The sequence below is a fragment of the Bacillus rossius genome, chromosome 7, assembly GCF_032445375.1.
Source record: "Bacillus rossius redtenbacheri isolate Brsri chromosome 7, Brsri_v3, whole genome shotgun sequence".
NCBI lineage: Eukaryota > Metazoa > Arthropoda > Insecta > Phasmatodea > Bacillidae > Bacillus > Bacillus rossius.
The window spans coordinates 50,273,406-50,298,439 of record NC_086335.1 but is presented as its reverse complement, the minus strand read 5'-3'; positions in this window follow the sequence as shown (position 1 = coordinate 50,298,439).

Here is a 25,034-nt window from a genome sequence, read left to right as displayed (position 1 = left end):
ATAAAAATTGAACACTATCAATGTAACGTAAATTGTACTTATTTGTGCATTATCGTGAAAAAAAAATAGCTTCATTTTTTTTTTTTTTTTTCAAAAACATCAATGGGTCAGTCGGATCGTCGAACACTCCCGTACCATCGAATCTCTTATATTTTATGAGATTCGAGGTTGTAGGAAAGAGACTGAAATAAAATTGTTTAAATGATATGTAAATTCAAAAATTAGTTACTGAATCCTATGAATTTTACTAGGCTTATTTTTGTTTTTCTTCGTAGGTAAAAATTGTGTTATTATTTGAATACGGGATAGAATTTACACCCTAAAACGTTTAAATAACAATTAATTTTGGTCATGGGTTGTTTGGTACAAATCACCACCTCCCCATAAATTAAACGAACCAAGAACCATTAATTGTGGCGATTTTTTATTTTATTTTTTGCAAAATTTGTTTTTTTCCCTGGTTTATTTCTTGCAAATTGTAAATGTCTAGTCATATTTTGGTATCAACTTATATCTAGAAAACTATCTTTATATATTATGTTTTCGGAGGATTTATAAACTTCGGCGCGGTGGTTCATAAAATGTTAAGTTGGGAATGTTTTCCATCAGACTTGGAGAACTTTTTTTTATCTAATCATTCATTTGTAAGTTATATATTGCGAGAGTGTATTTTAATGTTTGTTGGCTACCGAAATATTAGTAATTATTTTTTATGGTGTTTAGGTTCTGCTTAATAGACGCTTTGTGGTGTAATTGAGGCTGGGTATATTTTTTCGGAGCGTGGCGTGGCTAGGCGCGCTACAGTGGCCCGCGCTAAGCTGTGACGTAGCCGAGCGCCGGCGGCAGAGACGCTCGCGGGCGAATGTCAGCCAAGTCTTTCGCGTGACTGAGGGTGTTTTAAGTACGCCGTGGTTAACTTCACGTTCATGTGATGCCAACGGAGCGTGTCCGTGAACGTGAGAAATTAAGAGTCTTTTCTTAATACACGGAAAGGGAGTGTTTTTCGCTCGGCGCTTGCGGGACAGCTGATGCGCGTGGCTACTGGCCCTGGCAGACGCACCTTACTGAAACATAGCGCATGGTTCTGGAATCCCGCCTTGTGATGGCGTGCCATCGGGGCTGGATTTTCACAAATAAGTCACAGTTAAGACCAGTACCAGTCTGCCCGAGCAGCCCCGGCAGAAAATAATGGTTTTTGTGCGCGCTGTGCATAACGGCGAATACAGCTATTATTGAGTGCCATGAATTTTACGGCGTTAGCAACGCTGTAGCAGCCATTAACGTTTAGTGAATTTTATGATACCTTCTGTCGCGGGAAATTACATAGGGTTTACACGTTTTAGTACGTTTACGAAAGTGCCTTAGTGAGGACATTCGCGAGTGAACTTTGGAGATTATGAAAGTAGCAATCGCCGAGAAACTGAAACATTGGTTTAGAAAAAGAATTCAACTCATAATATTTCATAAGAAAAACCTGGAATAAAGTTTTGTTGATAAGCAAATTGTGTTTTTTATCTAGTTATTTTGTTAATGGAAATAGCTTTTTTTGTGTCACTGTGGAATATATATTTATTTTTATGTAATTTTCTGTGGGTGATGTTAGAAAGAAATTCACGAGGAGTTCCAGAAAATGTATCAGTTTTTTATAACCTTTCTATAAGTTTAGGGTTTTTGCGATCTTTTAGTATTTCAGCTGTGTAAGTAATGTTAAATATTTAACTGTAATCATAAACATTATAGTGCCACGCTCACGACCCAATATAGATATGTCGAAAGCTGTGGAGTGGAGAAAATTTTCATATTCTGTGGAGCGAATAAATTGCCATTTTGTTTATTTCATTTTTTTTATTTATATCGTTACTACTGGCACTCTCGTTATGTTTTTACTAGATATGTTGTTGTGTTGCAACTTACCTAAATGCTGATATTGTCTGCAATATTATTACGGGAAATAGAGACGGTTTAGCGAGAGAGAGACGCGGAAATATTTTATTTTTAAATTACTATCAAGTGTGGCGCGTGTGATGAGACTCCTACGGGTTTGTCCCGTATGATGCAACCATATGCAACCATATGCAACCCTTAAGAGAAGGATAAAACATCACAGCAGCCAACGTTAACGTATTTGCGTACAACGGTTCTAGAGATAAAAAAATATTTTTTTTCCGGACCTGTGCTCACTGAAATACCAATTCCTCCTAATGTCCACCACATAGCCTACATGTAGCCAAAGGTTGACGTGTTTTTAAGATGCCTTATGTATATCCCCTCCCCCATTTACAGCAGCAAACCACGAACTCAATGTGGTGTGATACTTGTATCACTGCCTTTCGTGACGTCATTAGTTTTTTTTCATAGAGTTTCAGACAGAAATGACTCTTTTGAGGAGGAATCCGTTCAGTCGTTTCAATTTCCCGGCGATAGCAAGAAGATTGTTTGCATCACTTTTTTCCCCCTTTGCACAAAGGAAGACAATCATATTTCTCCTTACAAATCATCTTCAAAGACGAACGAAACATGGCGTCGAGACATCCCCAGAAGGAAGCGAAACGGCTCCACGCAAATAAGAGTTCTAATAAGATTTCAGAATTGAAAGGCGCATATACACGTATCTTTTTTTCTTTAGATAGTCATGTTTTTTTCTTGTCTTTACATTTTATATTCATCAACCCACATAACTACGGGAAAACAAAATCACTATTTTTGGAATGAAAATTTAATAAATAATTAACGCACGAACAAACAATTAAACTAATGATCGAGAAATGCGCTTCCGCGAATTTACAGGTTAAGTAAATTCGCTTTAATTAAATACGTTCGGTTAATATCGTTAGAAGTATGGAGTTAGGAACTGTCAGGAGATGTCATGCTGTGACGTAGTACGATTCACTTTCTAACCTCGCTATCGCCATATTGTTCCTCTCGAAACACTGCGGCAACGGTGCTTGATAACATCTGATGATGGTTTTTAATTATGAATTTGGATCTCTGTCGTTCAGCACAATAACTTTCATTAAAAAAATTGCCAGACTAGTTATACAAATTCTATTTCACTGTTATGAAATTACATAATTCATGCTGAACGAACAACATAAGAACACTTAAATTTGTTCGTTACCGAGGTTATATATTACTGCACGTACTTCATGTGTTAATGACACACGAAAGTACAGTAAACTCGTGGAATAACATCATGTCAGTGTTAAGAAGACTGCAAGTATCCGCTCTACCACTCTGGTTCTGGGGTAGAGCGCCTGCCTTGTGACTTGAAGGACCCGGGTTCGCGACCCGGCTCCTCCAAGGCGGATTGCCCAGACAAAATGGTGGCATTTTCTCTGGTAGGAATACAATCCCTTGTAACAAGTCAGGCTACCAAAGAAACGGTGGGTGGAACAGAAAAAAACCTTCCAGGTGGCTTCCAAATGGGTAGCCCGTTTCTTTTCTTGGGCTCCCCATGGGCGTGCGCACGGTAGGTGCCACAGGTGCCTTGGCACCACCATTAGGGTTAACGTTATTTTGTTTTTTAAGAGCAGAAATAATACATAGCTACTTACAAAAATCCGTATTATTTCCAAAAAAAATATGTTTTCCAATCGTGTCGAGTTACAGATATGTGCTCGTAACACTATCAGTATATCAATTATCAATCGAACCAACTATACACACGGAAACAAGCCAGTTGCAATTGTGTTGTAAACGCGGGCCGCGGCTACGAAACTTCTGAAATGTAAATACTTCTCATAATTCTCCTCGAATTACATAGAATGCGCGCTCGGTGTCTACTGTTCACTCCACTCGGCAGGCACACGGAATAATAGCCGCCGTCCGCCAGGGTTTATTAAAAAAAAAAAAAGAGAGAGAGTTTAGTTAGTTAAAAGGATAGGCTTACTCGATGACTTATATGCAGTCGCCGACAAAACATTTTTGTTGTATTCCAAAAGTTAAAACTTTTGCCCACTCTTATTTGTGTATTTTTATTATTTTAATATTTTACATATTTTAGGTATGTTACAAAAACTCCCTTCATTTGTTGATTTTAAAACTTAACATTTGAGAATGTTTTTTCTAGCATTTATTTGGCGTCTTCAGAAAACATATAAGTACGGTTTTTCAAAGCCACCAGCATGAATTCCGAGCAAACAATTTGTGCAATTTACTTTATGGCTCAACAAAGCTTAAAACTGTAAATAGTTTAGTAGTTTTCCTGACGATTATAACGTTCAAAGCTATAATTTGTCATTAAAAAGTTAAAATTTTTACATCTGTGTATTTAATGTTTTTGTTTGGAAACACCTTAAATAGCACCACTTTGCGCTTTCAAATCCAAATTTTTCCGGGGGAGGACCCCCCCACTCACCGCTTTAGGCTCGGGGTCCATGAATGACAGGGCTGTTGTGTAATCTGGCACCACCAATACTGAATTCCTGCGCACGCCTATGCATGGGGTGGCCATTCCGGGGGTTTCTCCGGGGGAACGGAGTTTTGCAAAAATATTTTTTTTAGTTTTGTAGCGTTTTAGTTTTTAGTAACTGTAGCATTATCATTCCACCATGTTATAAATAAAGCTCAAACAACATATATATATTTTTGCTTTTGCACATAAAATATTTGAATTAAGTGTGTATCAGTCAGTGAGTGGTTTATACCGATGTTGTGTGTTCAAACATTTATCGGTATACATTTTCTTGAAGTATTATTGACGGTTAAATTTTAGTAAGAAACCTTTGTTTTTGCCGAAAACATATTTATAGGCACATGCGTTTTATTCCTAAAAATATTATTTCTGTAAAACCACACAGTTTTCAATCAGGAATATCGTTTTTAAATCACGCTTTTTTATATGTGTGTGTATAAATCCAGATGAAAATAAAATATTATATTTATTTCAACATGATCAAAGCCTTTGATACTTTCCAACATAATCTTATGATTAAATAGGATTTGTAGAAATCTAATTTTTACTTTTGGTATTCCTTTTAAGAAGAAAAAATTGTTTGCGTTTGTAATGCTTTAGAGAACCAACGAAATATTTTCAACGCAATGTTTGTTCCTAAACATTTTTTTTCTGAATAATAAATTATAGCTTTTTTTTTAAGTTGCAATTATATCTGTTTATGACTATTCAAGTTAACATAATGTATAGTTTCGCCACCATTATAATAATTTTGGCACAACAATACGCTTAGTTCATCCCCAGATGCTAGCAAAAGTTAACATATGCAAGTGCATGTTGCCACACGTGGGGTCCGCCTTCTTGAAGACTTTGGCTCGTGGCTATAGCAGTTCTGCATGCATTCGCATTGAACTTCCAAACTGTTGAATTTCCGTTGTATGATGCGCGTTTATTTCATTGCATTTCTGGTCCATACTACAGTTGTACTCTAAACATTCCTAAAGAAGTGTAACCTTAAAAAAACGTAGGATATGCTAATTCTTTAGGTGTAGGGTAAAATGTCACAGGTTCAGTGTTGAGGCATTTACGTGTGACGCATTCGGTACTTATGTTATTCGGCTAGCCCTGAGAAATCAATAGTAACATATTCTTAAACAGAATTATAGTTAGGTGTTACAAAGGGGAAAATGTTTACAGTCTTTCACCCAAAATGATTACTTTTCGGGTTTTTATCGTGCTCGGACATTATTTAAAAAAAAAAATTCTACGTTAAATCTCGTGTCAGAGTTTCCTATTATAAGTTTATTTTTTAACATGAACAACCTGATAGCACGCTAATTTGCTCGTTACCGAGTTTAGAATATTTTTTTTTACACATTTGTGGCATTTTAATTATTCTTTGAATGACACTGCTCATTTTTCGTAGGCACTGGAGAAAAAACCGCACACAATAATATATTTTAACTCTGATGAATTTAATAATTATTTATTTATTTTCATATTTTTAAGTATTTATAAATTTTATTTTATTTGTGTGTTTGAATTATAAAGAAAAAATTAAATTAAATGCGCTAACAAAAGTATATTTATATATATTTAGTCTTAATAACTGAAATAATTCTTGGAGGTGCTGTCTTTGCATAGCCATGCTATCTATGTCAAAGCCTGCCTTTACCTTTGGTTAAACCTACGTACAATTGCGTACTGCGATAGGGGAAAAAAAACTTACAAGAAAAAAAACGATCGTGCTCTGTGCTTCTTCTCGAAGTGTACACACCCCCCGGGTGCTTCGACGCCACGTTCCCGCACTTAACACGCTCGAGAGGTGCTCTGTGGCGCTCGTTCCAAACTGAGTGCGCACTCTCTTCGTGGGCCGTCAACAACCAGCTCTCCCGCCTCGCCGTGTGGCGGCGTCGGGCGCTCCAGAAGAAAACAAGAAGCGATCGAGGCGGTTACCAAGTTTGGTTCCGCTCGCCTGTGCGGCCGGGAGCGTGCTTGTGCTTGTGTTTGTGTTCGCGAGGCGGGGTGATTGCGTGCATAGCCCGCATTGGTGCTTCTGGCGCGATGTCCCCCCCCCCCCCTCATCCCTTCCCGACCTTCCACACTCTACGAACTGGCGCGCAGTCTTTACGTCGTCCGCAGGGCGACCGTGAAATTTAAGTGGTAACCGTTACAGTATATGGTGGGGGGGAAATATGACGGTAAAGTTGTACTCCAGGTCCCTTGAACCTATTCCGAGTGGCCCCTGCCGATGAAATCGTTCTAGAAACACACGTTTTAGCCATTCTCACACTCCTTAAAAATTAAAGTGTAAACAATAACAGATATACTAATCCGAAATTCGTAAACGCTTCCCGTGAACAGACACCGCTAGGATATCTTGAACGGTATTTAAACCGCGTGGAATTGTTGTGATTGTCTGCCCACCGAATGTGTGCCCAATTAGACAAGGTCCTTAAATTGTTTCGCTTGCCGTAACAAACATTTTTTTTTTGGTCGTTATCTCGACATCCAAGAAAGCAGCCGTGTTTATTTTTTTTTTTTTACCCTGGGAAGGATATGCAATATTCAAGTCCATTACAGACTTTCACAGCCATTGCCTGATAAACTATAATGTTGTATTGTGCCGCGTCGCACTGATATTATGCGTACACTGTAAATTATTTTGTAAGTGGAACAGAAATAGACACTTATAAACTTACAGATATTTTGTACATTCATATGAAAACAACTGTTATCACTACAAAATAGTGTTTGCAGTAATACTGTTCAGATTCTTACCAGGGTTTTATGCTTTGAGTTGTCCTGGAACCTCTAATAGCTAAAAGTTATATGTAAAACTTTCCCTGAATTACTTTCAAGCATAAACCGCACACGTAATAAACATGATACAAAAATAAATTCAAATTGTTTATCAGTATATTATCTTTGCTACGGTTTAAAAAAAACGTTTGAACGAAATATCAACTAAAATAATAAATTATTTGCCCATTTTCGAAATAAATACCCAATATATCTCTAAAAACGTATTTCATAAATGCAAAATTAACCATAGCAATGTGTTGTATTAAATTACAATATTTTTCTTGTAGTATTATAAACTATTTTTTGGCAACTGGTTTCCAAAGGAATAGTTTAAGAGTTCGAAAAAAAATTTTCTGTGTTCCGACGTTTGTCTCGGCATTGCAGCAGGCATTTTAAGGTTTGAGGATCAACTGAGAGATTGGTCCCCCCCCCCCCAGGATCTAACTCTGATTGGCACACAATAGCAAATGAGACGAGATCATGCACGATTGGCCGACACAGGCGCCAATGACAGAATATTCTCTGATTAGGTTTCCGACTTTCGTGTTCTATATTTCGTCGTGAAGAGGATAAATATGCTCATGGAAGGAAGAAGTGTTTTTATCGGAGTTTTAACAAGTTTTTATAAGGTCCGTCAATTTAACAATATGATTCGATTGAATTTATTTTTATAGCAATTCAATTCAATTCCTAGAATTTACCTAGATTTTTAGGAAATTTACGTAGATCCCTGAATAATTTTTAAAAAGTGTACTTTGTAAAGTTAATGTGAATTTTTTTTGGAAGGAGTACAGCTTAATAAAAACATCGTTAACATAAAGTGCGCACTTAGAAACATAACATTCAGCTAACAGGTTAAAATTTTGCAGGAAAAAATTATTCCATATATTCGTTTTTAAACTACGCCTTCGTTGTATCTGTGCATGATGTATGCACATTATATGTAAATAGAATGATGTTTAATAACTTTATATAAACTAAACAACAAAATAAATACATACAAATTCACCTACAGTCTGATTAAATTATGATACAAGCGAGTGTAGATTAAATTTTAATATTTCAGGTATTACAACAAACATATTAAAACAATCGACATTAACAAAATTAAAAAAGTTATATTTTCTCCTATTTACCTTCAATTTGTTCGCAACAGTCGTAGATGTCTTCAAGATACGAGTAGTTTGGATACTCGGTGACGTCAGAAGGAAGTTTAGTTCTGAAAATAAAAGAAAACAGAAAATTTATAATTTAATTTCAACTCTATGCGACTTAAATATGATATGGAAATTTATCATTCATAAACATAATTTGCATGATCAACATCAACATAATCATATTTTAGCCTCAGTTTTCTAAATGTAACACTTTCTAGTTTATCATTGATTCCTAATGAACTTTTATTGGAAAAAAACAGATTCGAAACCTTGTTGAAGTGTATTCTTCAGTTGATAAGCGTATTGTGATTAGTTAGTAATTCGTTTATTTGCCTAACATATGTACTGAGTACGACGTGTTTTCTTACAAGCGATTTCCCATGAGTGCTACCACTGAATCCCAGTGCATCTCCTTGAGAAACATATCACTGATCGTCGATCCATCAATACCTATATGTCATCTACTGGAATTTTCCGAGTGACGATGGCCACATCATCTTAAAATACAAATAAGAATTAAATAATCAAGTGCTAAACGATATTTCTATTTATGACCGTGACAATTAATTAGAATATAAATAATCTGTGAAGTTAAGAGTTATAATCGTAAGGCGAATAAATCTTTTTTTAATACAAGTAAAGTAGGCTTTGTTGAATAATGTTTAAGCAAAAAAAAAGATTTCAACGCATCACGTCTGCTTTCAAATAACATCGAAAAGTATGAGTCTGTAGCTATAGTTAGCTGAATGTTTTCCGTTAAACAACTTGTCCCTGATTTATAAGTCTTGGGGGAAAAAGGAACTTGAATCATACGAAAAGAAAATGCTCTTATAATTTTTTTTTATATTCTGGGAATGAGTAATTCTTTGCATTATAACAATATTGCCACAAAGTGAAAATAAAAACATTTATTATTCTACGCACGGGATTTTTTTATTTTTTTTTTAACTAGCATATTGTTAGTTTGACTTAACATATTCACTCGCTCGTGGGCTCATAATTATAATTCGGTGTGTGATATAGTTAAAAATAATAATTCATAACAAATAAAGCGTTAAAATCACTATACGAACTAAAAAATATTTAATTATACAGCTGAACAATAATAAAACAAAACTGTTTAACAATACTGATTCACACAAGTAATTAAAAACATACGTACATGAAACAACACCTATTTCCATGTGCATTTGGCCCGTAGCGCGGTGCACAATAAGCTCAAACCTCGTTGTGTTGCCCTCTGCCCTTACTAGATGCCAGCGTGTCACAATAATGTTTTACGAAAACGTTGCACTAAAATTCGGCCATGAAATTGTACTCCCATCGCGCACAAATAAGTTAATATGATCATTCCACCCGGAATATTTTTGTGGATTTTTTCAGATAAATATAAATTTGTTCACCGTTTTAATTATTGGATTTTTTCTAAGAACTACATCGGCAGTTTAATTCGTAATTTGGTTTTTACTCTGCTTACATTTTATTTACCGCGGCGCGATTTCGCGGATGGTGGTGTTGTCCTGATCTTAAAGAGCCGCGATGGTGAAAGGCAACGTCACACGAGGTCACATCCTTTGGCGGATCACACGTGATTTTGGGTATGTTTATAATTGGCCATGGATCGTCAAGGGCGTGTCAAATAGCACGTCGCAGTTATAGCTTTAATGCAATATGGCAGGTGAGGGCAGAGCCTTGAAATATTCCTAGCAAAGTAATCGTGAGTTTTATTTTTTTCTGTCGGCGGAGGACGAAAATGAGCACCACGTGTCGCTCAGTCGTATCAGGCAAGCCGCATCGCTTAAGTTACCGTCGGACGCGTCTCTCGCTTCACCACTGCTCGCCTGCGGGTGGGGGGTGGGGTGGGGGAAAATAAGGGATAGAGAGAGACATACATGCTTACTACGAACTGCGGTTTATCCTGTCGCGGCTCGGGATATCGCTCGAGGTGCTATTACGGCAATCCCGCCCAAGGGACATTTGCATGCCCACGGCCCTCATTCCGTTTACCGCGTGTGGTTCTGCTTAGGAGAGATTTCCATTCATTTACTAAGTGTTCCGAGCACAGGAGCTCCTACTACGTAGGCTATTAAAAGTAATCGAGTTAAAAGCGAAGGCGGGTGGGAGGTTTTAACAAACCGCTGTAAACTGCACTGTAAATGGAAAAGAAATGTTTGTGTAAAATTACAGATATTTGTAAATTTGTAAGTTTACATGGGAAAAAAAACTGCATTGCTATACAATATGGTCCGCAGTAATACTGGTCTCGAATTCGTACCCGGGAATTAATATGCTGTGTTGTCCCAGTACCTCCAATAGATGAAAGTTATTTGTAAACCGTTCCCTGAATAGCTTTCCAGTATTAACTGTGTTTATTAAAAAGCATAATAAAACAAAATAAACACATATTATTGAAAATTCGATTATTTTTTCCATGGTTAAAAAAATATCCTTGAATGAAAGATCAATTAAAATATAAAATATTACGTCAATTTTCGTAAGAAATACTCAGTAATATCTAGAATAACGTATTTCATAAATAAATAAAAAAATTCTATCCCCATGTGTTGTACTAAGTTACAATATCTTCCTTGTAGTATTACAAACTATTTCTTGGGCACTGGTTTCCAAAGGAAGCTTTTGTAAAAGTTCAGTTTTTTTTTCTGTGTGTGTCGCGTAACTTGTCTCAAATGTGACGGTCCTGAAAAATAGTGCCAATGATCTGCGTATCCTTCAGCCATTTTTGTTCTGTCAGCTATGTTCGTGTCCAAACACCACGTGTTGCTTTGCAGTGGTCTGATACTACTCTAGAGAACTGTGTAATTTTTGTGACGTGTTATAAATAAATTTGAATATGCGGTAGTAAATCTGGATAATCATTCATCTTCCAACATTTGAAGGCAAGCCAGCGAACCTGATTGTAACTCGAAAAAATAAATCGCTGCATTTCATGAATAATCAAACAGAATACCAGATCAACGTTATTAGTTGATTCCTGGAGATCCGGAAAAATTCACGGCTCCATTCGGTCATAAGGTAGACTTCAAACATTTATAGCTCTTTACTGATTTGTGATTGGTCCGTAATTCTCTCGTGACTCCTCTCTTTGACTGCGGGCCAGTCAACTACCAGAAAATATTTGTAAAGTATACACGATATTGCGAGTCAGCCTGAAACCGATTCCCGGGCTTTTATTTATTCTTTTAACAGGGGCAGTCAAATAGATTTGTTTACGTTACACACGAGTTTTTCTTCGCCAGACAGCCACGTCATCTCTTCTGAATTAATCACCTCGCGATATTGACGAAGAAGATTCACAAAGTAAAAGGAGAATGGAAATTCGAAAGAATGTTTTCAAAGAAAAACTTGTTTGACAAAGGTTAGGATTAACCTTGGTATAGTGCTGGTTTGACATTTCGGCAGAAAATATTTCTAGCGAGATAAAAATAATTATGAGAAAATGTCTTGATATTTCACAGGGAGGAAAAAGAACATAGAAAAAATATAAGTAGTTAGTAGCACTGCCTATTTGATGTATTAATATATATTTTAAAATATTTGTATGAACACTTTACAAATGTAATAAAAATATGAAATTTGAAACTTAAGTAACAACGACAAACAATTCACAAGGTTGTGTTGGCAATAAATTCGGTGGAACGCGAACTGGATCTGAGGCTAATTTGCTTACAATTAGAGATAAAAGAATTTCAAGGATTCATTTTGGTTATCAGTTATACTGCAAACATTTGTTCCTTAACATTTATTTAGTGATAGGCTCACAATTTTTCCGCCACTCCCAATTACGACTATGGCCTGTCAACGACCAGCTAGCAGTAGAAAGACCGAATCACAATAACGCACTCAAAAGAAGGTGGTGTTCTACAGTAAGAAGTCAGCTAATAGGAAAGAATATGTGATCACAGTATACATATGAATGTGAATTTTATCCTGACACCAAATGAATCTGCGAAATTTTTGGGCCTGTACTTATAATATAGTGAAAGGCAGGCAATTTTTCAGGATAAAAATCTGCACGCTTTTTAGACTGTTATGAGATAAACCCGTGATAGCACGTGTTCCCTTGTGATTGGTGGCCGTCTGTGAGAGAAGCGTTGCCTTGCTAGGCCGGGCCATTAGGAAAGCGTTTGCTTCCGCACTGGGGTAGCTGTGATAGTGGTGTGCCGAAAGTAGAGCATGTGCCTGAGGGATACTCAACGTATCACGAAGCACAGACGAGGCTACGGGTTTTTTTTTTCTATTTTAACTGTGGGTAGTTTTGAATTGTTTTTACTTTTTTTTTTACAGAATATCCCGGCGTTAACCAGAAATTAGTTCGCAGCGGAAATACGGGACGCTCACCAGTCGCTGGTGGGCTTGAGTAATGATTGTGTATCGATTGCAAACCACCGGTGGTGCAGAACAACTAGGCACTGTGGACTTCAACCTCGTAAGAAGGGACTGGAAAAATTCGCAGAATTCATTTCGCGGTAGGATAGGTGATTCTCCTATTGGCACACAATTTACAGGGAATAGCCTACTCCTGGCCAGTGAGAAACCTTCAACTAGAAAATGGCCGAATCACAAGCTACGAAGTTGAGGCGTCTTACCAGGTAGACAGCCAATGAACATGTGACATTGGCTAGACTAAAGCATTTTTACAGGAGTGTGAAGTCTATCGTTATTGAAAACGCGAAAATTTTTTCCCAGTCCCTCTACTCATAAGCCGCCAAATAGCGAAGCTCACAAGAAATAAATTAGCTTCTGTAATTCTGTATTCTTGCCCATGGTCAAGTTAAATTAATAAATATTGCTTGTATTGGTTTAATGGTTCTAAGAACGTTAAAGACCAACTTATATTTCAATCAAAGCATCAACTGTGAGCACGGAATCATGTTATTTACGATATTTAACGGCGTTGTAACCATTGTCGTAAAACTATTTGGTTTTGGGATGCCATTCATGAATGCGTAAAAATTAGTTATTCCCAAAGTTTTGAAAAACCTAGTTATTATGATTGTTGTTTGAGGGTTTTGGGAAAATTTAATTTTTTGATATGTGTAAATTATTTCCTAAAACTAACAATTTTTACTATTACATACTCAAAAAATTTCATATAAGCTTTAAGCACTATTATTAAGATCTTTCAGTTCATGCTAGAATTAAAACTTAGAAATGGCCTTTTAAATAAAGATCTAAAAATCATTTCATAAAGACTAAATAGACTGATGACACCATTTGTAATTATTTTTATAGAGATGTTTTATAAATTCAGTTTAAACCGCTGTAAAACTCTAAACTTTATTTAATCAAAATAATTTAAGAAAACGTTGCCTTACGCCTCAGTTTCACACATTAAGTAGGATTACTGTTTAATTTTGCTAGTAACATATCTTTGTGAAGAAATGTTTAGAAAATGGGACTGCAGATGTAGTACACTGTAAAGCATTTTTACAAGGAAAGTCCTTGGAAATCAGCTGTAAAAATTGCAAGCCAGAGCTTTATACCATTTGTAATTTTACAAAGCTCTGTCTTGCAGTTTAACAAGTTATATCGTTGGCAACTAAGTTTTCAAGGATTTTCCTTGTATAAGTACAAAATAGATTTTTTTTTTTTTTAGTGTAGGCTGTACGTGTAAAAACAGAAAATCGTATTTTAGTAAGTGATAACAGCTCAATTCATGGAGACAAAAACTTTGATAAAGAATATTTGCCAGACTTTTGCTTATGCTGGAATCATAAAAAAGCGATAGATTGACCCGTAGGACGTGATACGACGGCAAAAAAAAATCGCGTTATTTTGAACGTACGGTTTTCACCCGAGAGACAAAAAAATATATATTTGATGAAATATAAACAGTTTATTGCTACATATGAAAAACGAGCAATCAACTCTATCGGTTTTTTAAATCGACGTGATTGAGCGAAACGTGTTCATTTAAAATTTAACTTTTAATTGGAAAAATCACCGTGCGTGAACACATTGCAGGGATCTCACAAATCAACATGGTGAACAAGAATAGTATTACCGACGCACCAGTTTTACCCCCAAACAAATTATGGGGTTAATTTCAGTGACGTGGAAATATAAAATATTTCTAGTCTGGAAGCCTGTCACGTCCGCCATATATGTCGCGCTGACGTCACGGATGTGTCGAAAGTGGTTGTTTAGAAAAGTAAATATTCTTGTCTATCGCATCGCGTCTTACCGCCGTTATGATTCCAGCACTATAGAAAACGACGTTGTGTAATACTTCTTATGCGAAAAATTGACACTAAGAATAAACTATAAATGCACATAGGTACGGCGAAACCTCAATTGCATTAAATAAAAATTAAATACGTAAGTAAACTAACATCCATCCTTAACAAAATCTTCAGCATACAGAAATTGTTTTTGTACTTTTACAAAAGGTTGCTTTGGAAAGTAGTTTCCAATAAATACTACATGAAAAATATTGTAACTTTGTACAACATATGCCTCTGGTCATTTTTGCATATATAAAATACGTTTTTCGAGGTAATACTGAATATACGTTACGAAAATTGGCACATATATTTTTTTTTAATTTCAATTGATGTATCATTCAATCATTATCGTTTTAAACCATCAAAAATATAATCGGATATTCAATAATCGGACATTATTAATTTATTATGCTTATATTGTGCGAGTTTATACTGTAAAATTAATCAGGGAAAGGTTTACAAATAACTTTATTAGAGGTACAGGGTTAAAACAAAGCATAAATACCCGGCTAAGAATCCAAGCTCAGTATTACTGCGAACTCTATTTTGTAGTGATACAGTTGTTTTCGTGTAAATGAAAATTAAATACTAATATCTGTAGTTTCACATGAATATTTCTGTTCTATTTACAAAAATATGTATATGGCAGCGCGGAGTAGCCAATCAGGCGTGAGGCCATTTCCGCAGTCCCACGCGCCGCCAATAAACGACCGAGTTTGTCCTACATCAAACGATCCGTCATGTCATTTCGCTTCTGTGTTTGATCGTTAATTACGTGGCGTGGCCAACTATAAAAAAAAGTGACAATAGCGAGAGAGGAGTACAAGGAAATGAGAGAGTCACTATGGTAAGCATATGAGTTCAGTATAGCAACTATAATCCCGACACCTACACAATTATATCATTACATCATTTTATAGTAGGTTGAAACCTACATTGGAGTGGAATTGATAGGGCCTACCACAGTTCAACATAGAATAGATACTTACATACTTTTTAAATAATATTTAAAAGAACTACACATAATTTTTAGTTTTAAAAGTCAAATTTGGCGTTCTTTTCACAGTTCCATAATGAAAAAGTTTACTAAATAATTTTGATGAGTTCGTGATTGAATACGTTACTTATAAGTCGTATACCCTTCATAACTTAGTATTAGAGCAATGTTTTGTATACATAGATACATAATTTGGCTTGTTGATATCGGCATGTCAAATTCTGAGTTTCATACAACTTGGCCTATACGTCAATAAAATGTAATTCAGCTAGTTCATGCTAGTTTCTCTTTGATTACATAAATTTGTCAATCTGCTTCAGTTTTGGAAAAGTAGGCAGTCATTAAAACTCTATATTAGAAGAAAAATATTAAAAATTTATCACCGTGTCAATATAAAAAATTATTTAGAACATGCAATGACGAGAACACTATTTCAAGGAAGAAATAGAGGAAACGAAAGACACCATTTTTGGTTTGAAAAGGTTTTTAACCAAGTTTTTTTAACGCTTTATAATAAACCTTACATTCGTCAAAGCAGAATTCACTTATTAAGGAGCTTTTTAAAAGACTGTAGCATGGTGTTTTTTGACAATCGTAACCAAAAATAAATTCACTACGAAATGCTAATGACTTTGCAGGGGAAACGATTTGTAGCAGCCAAGAACTATTAGCTTAAGGCATTTGACTAAATTGAATGCCGTGCTGTAAACCAGAAATAATAGAAAATTGTAAGAGCCTAATAAATTTTGAAACCAAGTTGGCATATTTCGGTTTATATCTCTTCTCATTAATTAGGGACTCATATTTTTAAGGGCATCTTCGCCTAGTTAAATTTCGAGTAACCACAGATAGTAACATTCTGCTACAACGTAAATTGTTTCCAAATGTAACAGGAGTATTCATGTAAAATGACTAATATTTGTGAATTTGTACATTACATAAAAACAACTGTATCACTGCAAATAAAATTGTTCTCAGTAGTACTGAGTTCTGATTCTAACACGGAAATTTATGCTTTGTGTTGTCCTAGTACCTCCAATACTTAAAGTTATTTGTAAAACCGTTCCTTGAATAGCTTATCAGTATTAACTGAGCACATTATTAAGTGTAATAAAAATAAAATATAGTCCAGTACTTGCATATTTGATTAACCTTTCTGTGGTTAAAAATATATGCTTGAATGAAAAATCAATTAAAATAAAAAAATGTACGTCAATTTTCGTAATAAATACTCAGTATTATTACGAAAAACCTATTTAATATATGCAAAAATACCATTGCCATTTGTAGTACAAGGTTAAACATTCTTTCTTGTAGTATAACAAACTATTCTTGGCTAATGATTTCCAAAGAAATCTTTTGTAAAAGTACAGAACATTTTTTAAGCTATACTTCTTTAGGTGCGTTATGAAAAAACGACGAGAGTGAATTTTTATGATGCACGCCCACCTTGCAACAATATTTTCACAGAATGAAAAAATAAGGGCTACATACAAAAAAAGGCTTCATACAAATAAAAACCATAAACGTGTTTTTAAATCTTATACTTTAGTGATTGATATCGAATAATGATGAATATCATTTAAAAAAAACATTATTTATTGTAAATATTTGAGATAGAAATTGTGTTTATAAACGTTTTCAAGTTATTTTCAAATGTTTTATATAAGTGAGGTTATGTTTCCATATATATATAATTTATTTGCAATTATAAATTATTACGGGAAATTTTTAAAACCAATTATAAATATTATTAGATGTAACATTCAGTATATTTATTAATATTTATTTTTAATTAAAAATTATTTCCATTATTTTACTAAAAAAATATTTAATTTTGTACACTTGTTTATATTAATATTGAATACTTAGTGTTAATTTTAAACTCTTTTAGTTTGATTGAATTTATACTTTACCAACCGCATTTATAATATCACTCCAGTCATTTTATTATTTTATTTCTATTAATATTTTGCTTTCAAAACTAAAGTTTAATTTTTTTGTCACGCCAAGTAAGTACAGTTTTTAACATGCGTACACAAGTATATGCACCTATTTTTCTGTTTGGAATGTATTATATTTCACTGACACCGCCCCAGGAGAGGTCTCGGCGGGCTATATTGCATTCCTGCAGGTGACCTCAGAGTTGCGGATAACATTCCTGGCGCATTCATCTCATCTTCCGCGCTCGGCGGGGAGAAATGCCAGGAGGAAGGGTGGGAGGAGGCAAATTGTTTCGAATTAAAACGCTCCCGCCGTGATTAAAAAGCCCGGGGGTCGCCTCTGGCAAGCCGTTTTTGCGCTCGTCCGACCTCGCGTCGCTAGGGACCGGAAAAATTTCGCGGTTTCGATGACCTTCAAGATAGACTATACAGTTCTATAGCTATATACGAAGGAAAATAACGCCAGTTCATTGGTTGCTGACCTGCGAGTCGTCTCTACTGGTTTGCATGTGATTCGATACTTCTTTGGTTGAGGGTTTCTCATTGGCCTGGAGCCGTGGAGACGAACACTGAGCTAATAGCAGAAGCAGCTTAAAGGTATAATTATTGGAATTCCAGCGCATCACGAAAATAATTCGCGAATTTTTCCGGTCTCTACGCATCGCTGACACGAACCCTGCAACCGTCGGCTTGTGTGACTCGTGTCTCGAAGTTAACAGCATCCTCAAGCTACTGCAGTTCTGTACACAGTTTTCGTACACAAACATCGTGTGTCGCTTTGCAAGTGGCATTTGGGAAATGTATAACACTGGCACTATTTTTGTGAACTGTCAACTTTGATATTCTACTTAATATTTGCGTGAAGTGATTTTCGAATTTTTTAACCTTTTGAGGGGACCATATAACCAGTGTTCGAAGGAAAAAAGAGGAGGAGGCGGGGGTGAAAAACTGAAGTCCTGAATAAAAAAAAATTAAAAAATAGAACTCATCCGTTTCTGAACACGAACCACGGATGCTCATTTTTACAATACTCTTCCACGAATGTACGAATTCACCACTGTCTACCTGAAGCTGTTAAAATTTCGTTTGCTTTGTTTGATACAAACAAATATTTTATTTTGTATATGGCAAAACAGATATTCAGTTGCTGTAACAAAATATTTTATCTGCATGACAAAATTAACTGCAAGGGGTTGAAAAATACAGGCGATTGCAAAAATAAATAAAAATTCCGTGCTATGTATACTTTTGAATCCGTTATAATTTATTTACCTTCTTAAATTTGTCTAAAGCTTTTGTCTAAAGTAAATGTTTAATGTAACCTACAATTACTGCAAGGAGTGAAAATAACAAGATTTGAAAGACACAAAAATTATGTTTTTATTAGTTATAATTTCGAATCCGGCATAATTAATTCTAAAAAGCCTAAACATTATCTTAAAATAGTTGGTGAAAAAAATTCTGATGAGACAAACTATTGCAGTAAAAACAGAGGGATTTATAAGTTAAAACAAATATTTAAACTTCGTCACTATCAAATTTGTTCGAATTTATTTTAAATCGTTTTAATATTAACCTAAGCCTTGGTCCATATCAAATTTTTATAGGCCCACGTATTAGTGCAAAAGATAAAAAAATAGTGTTTGATAATCAAAAAGATTCACAACTAGCTCAGTAGGCATAATATGAAAAATCGTTTTTCGGTGCATTCATTGAGGATGCATAAAGTTAAAAACATTCTAAATAGTTTCTTTGCATGGGATACGAAGAAAAAAATATACACAAAGATTTTAACATGTTCAAGAAGTTTAATAAAAGTTTCCAGAACATTTCCAGAATAAGTAGGTGCTTCGAAATCTACCTACGACTGTAGGCTGTTCCCGAAAGAGAATTTTTTTTTGCGCAAGGGAAAAGTGGCGGACGCATCCGTGATCCATTGTTGATTTCCTCTCGTGCCGTCGATGCTCCATCCTCGTCGGGCCTGGAACGCGGTCGGACTCGTCGCATGTCGAGGTGTGACGTCACTGAGTCTCCTGCCGGAGCTTGGAATATCCCGCTTCCCCCTCACCCCTCCACCCTAAACCAAGCTGTCCGTTTGCGGCGAGAGGAGATAGGCGCGGCACGTGACACCCTTAGAGGCCCTGTCAGCGATGTCTACTGCCAGTGACGTGGCCAGGAGGGTCGGTCCATGGGGTTCCGACATGCATACCTGTACACTCGCCAGTACGCCTTTTCATACTTGCACACTCTTGCACGTGTAAAGGTGGGTTTACGATTGAAAATTAAGAATTAAGACTTAAGACTTTACTTACCATATTACTCTGTGTAAACTAGTGGAATGGTTTATGATTTTCGTGTGTGAATTTTGACGGGTCCTGTGCGAACCATATGATTACTTAAGACTTAACAGAAATGGTTATATTTTATATTTTTCGTTAAGACTTAAGGGAAGCGACCAATCACAACAAACTGGAACCTTTCAACCGGAAGTTTATGTCTTATTATTGGACCGGGCGAGGCAGTATTTTGGATTAGAATTCGTATATTTGTCATTTGTAATCATCATCCATTTCGAAAAATAGATATCCCATTTGTCAATAACCTATTTCAAACCTGCTTCTCCGTTTCGAACAATGGCCGACCATGTGTTTTGTGCTGTGATTGGTTAGAATTAACGACTTCTATTAAATCATAAACTGGAAAATGTAGTTTTTACTTAAACGTGTGTTCGATGTTAAGTTATAATTCTTAAGGAAATCAATCGTAAACCCAGCTTTAGTACCTACCTTACACATTTTCAATTCCTCTATCTGTCAAGTTTCACTTATAACTCACGTGGCGGTCCTGCATACAATTTCTTGTAAAAAATTCTACGAGTAGGGCATGTTTCATGTAAATGCGCAATAAGTAGAGACCTGTAAAATTCGCGGATTCATTTCGCGATAGGAAAGAGTCCAAATACTGTTGACATTATTTTGCTTCAGTGATTGGGCCACAGTTCATCTGAAGGACTCTGGGCCAATGAAAAATATTTAACAGAAGAATTAGCGAATCACGATCATTCCAGTCGACAGGTGTTACGAGTCGATAACCAATCAGCAGATGTAATTTGCACGAGTGCATAGAGGATCATGGAGTCTATCCTTTAGGGATTTGAAATCGCGAATTTTACAGGTTTCTAGCAATAAGGCTTTTGGGTGCCAAACACCCTTTAAACGACTCTCTGTGCTAGGGAAATGCCGTTAGAGCTACGTTTACAGTGGATGCGTATTTTGATGAAAATGTATTCGTTTGAGCAGCTGAGATTTGTTGGTCAAAACATAGTGGTTTCAGTGCAGGCGTGTTCTGATGTCAGTTTGCTTCTATCCACCAGCGAAGATGTACAGCCCATAGACGATGCGTATGTACTTGAAAAGTTCGATATTAAAGTATTTATTAATGAGTAGTGAAAAAAACAATCAAATATGTTAACGGATTGTTGGCTGCAAGAGACGATAAAATATAGTTTTAAATTCCGAGAAAATATCTAATGTGGTAATTTTTTTCTTGCGTATCCCACAGACACGTATTTTCAAATTCACGACTAATTATTTTTTCTACGTCCATTATTATGACCTGTTGGTAACTTACAAAAAGCACGTGGACGTCACAACTAAACGCGAAGAATCAAACTGGTTCGAACGGACCAACTAGTTCTGACGTGTTCGTGCGTGATATCTGCAGAGGCGGGTTTCAGGCAGTGTGAACACTTCCATTTCCACTCGCGTTGTTTGATTGTCCTGACGATCTCATCGGAACCTATTCTCGTTCAGAACACGCGTCAATTGTAACCGTGGCCTGACGGGGGTTCGACATGCCCGTGAAGATCCAAGCCAAGTTCTAAATTGACAAATTTCATTCCCTTGCAAAATTTCCAAGTTTTGTGTGATCGCTATCGCGTCGCGCTTCATGCGACGAAGGTTGTGGGTTCGATCCCAACGTCACTAGAATTTACGCGCACCTTTGATGTCCCGTTGCCATGGGACTCCGTGCAGAACCTTGTGAATGCTGTGAGAATCTGGGTGTTCTTTTACGGAGCTGGAATGTCAAGAGCACCCGAGAAGTGCTCCGTGCATAATCCTCTGCTGTAGTTTATTTTGTTTTCCAGCCTACACGGTAATTATTGTTATTATTATTTGTAAATGGAACAGAAATATTCATGTAAAATTACAGATATTGGCAAAATCTGTACATTCACATAAAAACAACTGTATAACTACAAAATTTTGTATGCAGCCAATACTGCGTTCGGATTTTTACACGGGAATTTATGCTTTATGTTGTCCCAGTACCGCCAATAGTCAAAGTTATTTGTAAATCTTTGCCTGAATATCTTTCCAATATTAACTGCAAACATAAATAAGCATAATGAAACAAAATAAGGTCCATTTATTAAATATTCGATTATCTTTTCCATGTATTAAAAAATTATGCTTGAAGGAAACATTAATTGAAATATAATATTATTATTATTCAATTTTCGTGAGAAAAATTTAGTTTTATTTAGAAATAATGTATTTCATATATTCACAAATAACCATAACCATATATTGTACAAAGTTACGTTTTCTTTCTTGTAGTATTACAAACTATTTCTTAGCAACTGATTTCTAAATAAATCTTTTGCAAAAGTACAAGAAGATTTTTGTAAATAGATTCAAACAAAATGTTTCAAATAAAGCTTAAAATTTTTCATAACGTACCTTAATGTTATTACTATTGCAGGTTGCAAGAATCAACCGATTAAATTAACATTTTTGAAAAATATTTTACGTGAAATTAAAAGTTCTGTTGATATGTTTTGTGTAAAATAGAATAACTCTAATGAAATTTTTGATTGTTTGAAGAATATTTTGATTGCTTTTACAATCACCAAACAAATTTTCTTGTTCAAAAGATCAAGGTAAACTTCCAGTCACTATCTGGCGAAGTCGTGTCCCGAAATCCTCTGCGCTGTGCTGTGCAGACGCAGGGCAACTTGGATAGAACTTTGAAGTCGTACAACTTGAGAGTGGAACAATCCACTAAAGCTTCTGTGACAGGCACTTGTGCGAAAGTGTTGATTCTGCTAATGGACGAGTAGTTATTTTACACGCATTGAAAGACTCCCTGCGAACACAAATCGATAGCAATGAAGGAACCGAATCCTTGACAACGCAGCTAAAAGAACAAAACAAAAAGAAGAAATCTTGGTGCGTAGAATTCTCATGCGTTCCCCTTTATTCTAGACAAAAGAACCAATGGTTTTATAACATCAAATTAATTTGTGACGTCAAAAGTTTGTCGACGTATTTCACAGATTGAAATGTGGAGTAATAACTAGATACTTAAATGTATGTGTACTTAAAATTTAACTGCTTCTTGGATTCTGGGTTGAGGACCAAATAACATGAGTTTGTTCTGATATGAAAAGTACATTTAAATTTATTTACATAAAGCACGCTCTATTAGTAAGAATTATGAGTTGTATTATTACGAAAATAAAATACCGGAAACTGTCAGTCTACTACAGTAAATTTCACTATTAGTTTGCAGTACAGAGTAAATAACACACACTGTTGCCAGACTGAAACTACCTGGTTTGTTAACATTAAGAATATATATTATAACAATTTTAATTATAATAAGTTATAATATTTGTTTGAACTTCACTAATTGCTGATATTTCTACGGCCATAAAACAGTGTCTATTGAGAGTATTATTGTAGTTATAGACATTCTGAAAGAAAAATAAATCAAATGCTAAAACATCAATAATTATTCATAGGAGTAATTATTTGTAACAGTCGATCACTATTAATAACTAGACATTCGATTAAAATTTATGCTATGACCAAACAGAGCCGAAAATTTTAATATTAAATTATATATAAAAGGTTTGTAAAAAATTTGTTTAGAACCACGATGGCATCTTTCATTTACGGCTTATTAGAAATAAAACTGGTAGGTGCTCTTGATGAAGTGCAATGTATTTTCAAAATCGTCATTTAATAATTAGCTGTACAAACTACAATAATTCAGATACATTTTAAAAAAAATTGTTTGCATTATAACGTTGTGTCTCAAACATTTGCGCTCCACGGCATACATCTGGCAACAGAGCACACTGAAACAAGGACGGCGCTAATGGCGGGATTCGTGCACTGGAAAGAGAGAGTAAGTGCCAATTAAAATTCACACTGCAAACTAAGGCTGAGACAAGCTATAGGTAGGGACCGGAAAAAATTCGCGGTTTCGTTGACCTTCAGGATAGACTATGCAGTCCTGTATATACAAAGGAAAATAACGCCAGTTCATTGGCTGCTGACCTGCGAGTCATCTCTACCGGTTTGCCTGTGATTCGATACTTCTTTGGTTGAGGGTTTCTGATTGGTCTAGAGCCGTGGAGACGAACGCTGAGCTAATAGCAGAAGCAGCTTAAAGGTATGATTATTGAAATTCCAGCGCATCACGTGAAGAATCCGCGAATTTTTCCGGTCTCTAGCTACAGGCGCTCGATAAGGCGCGAAGCCCCAGGTGTTCGCCTGGCGATAAGGTTTCTTTCAGCACGTGAAGCGCGGCTCAGGTCGTCTCTGACATGCTGCGTCCTCACGCAGCGATCACGCGGGTAGAGTGAACTGTAGAGCAACTGGGGCAAGTGAGCGACGTCGCGCCACCATCCTCGTGTGGACAGACGGGAAAGTGCTTGGGAGAATACTGAAGCCAGTCGTTGGAAGAGTCGAGTGTGGAAGCACGTGGGGATAGTTGTTTGCCTAATCTCATTCCACCACCACTGCGTTTCTCACCGCACAGCCCTACCCGTGTGAACTGGTGCAGTCTAGCAGAGTAAACCTGGCAAGCTAGTTCATAAACACGTAGTGCTCAGATTACTCCAGAAGATAGGGTGGTCACAAAGCGGAAACTATTAAATTTGTAGAAGTGTACTGCGTAAATGAGTGTGTGTGGAAATTTAACAGCGTATTTTAGAAACAGGGACATGGAACAGGCAGTATGTAAGGATATTATTTGATCATTTCCATGCTCTTCTAAAGATTCCCGTACTTTTTTCAACAATGCTTCTGCACAATTCATCAAACATGTTTCGACGGCGAACACAATCGAGCCTTGTATGCTGAAAGCCACTTCAGTATTTAACTAGCGCATTTTGGAATTCTGTGTATATAAAACTACTCGACCATGTACGGAATAGAAGTGTGGTTCATAGAGTCCACTTGGCCTAGTTGCTATTCCGTTTATTGTAATTTTGTGTCACGCCATGCTGCTAGTTGCGTTGAACTGTACCTCTTTGATGCCACTTTGATGATATTTTATTTGCTTCCTTGTAATATTAACTTCTCATGCCGCACCGATGTAGGTTATTTTTTCTTAACTTTATTGTTTGTCTCATTGTCCTGTAATTTTAACGTGTCCTTTTGTGCGAGCCTATATCGTGTTTGTATTGATTTTATGCCACCC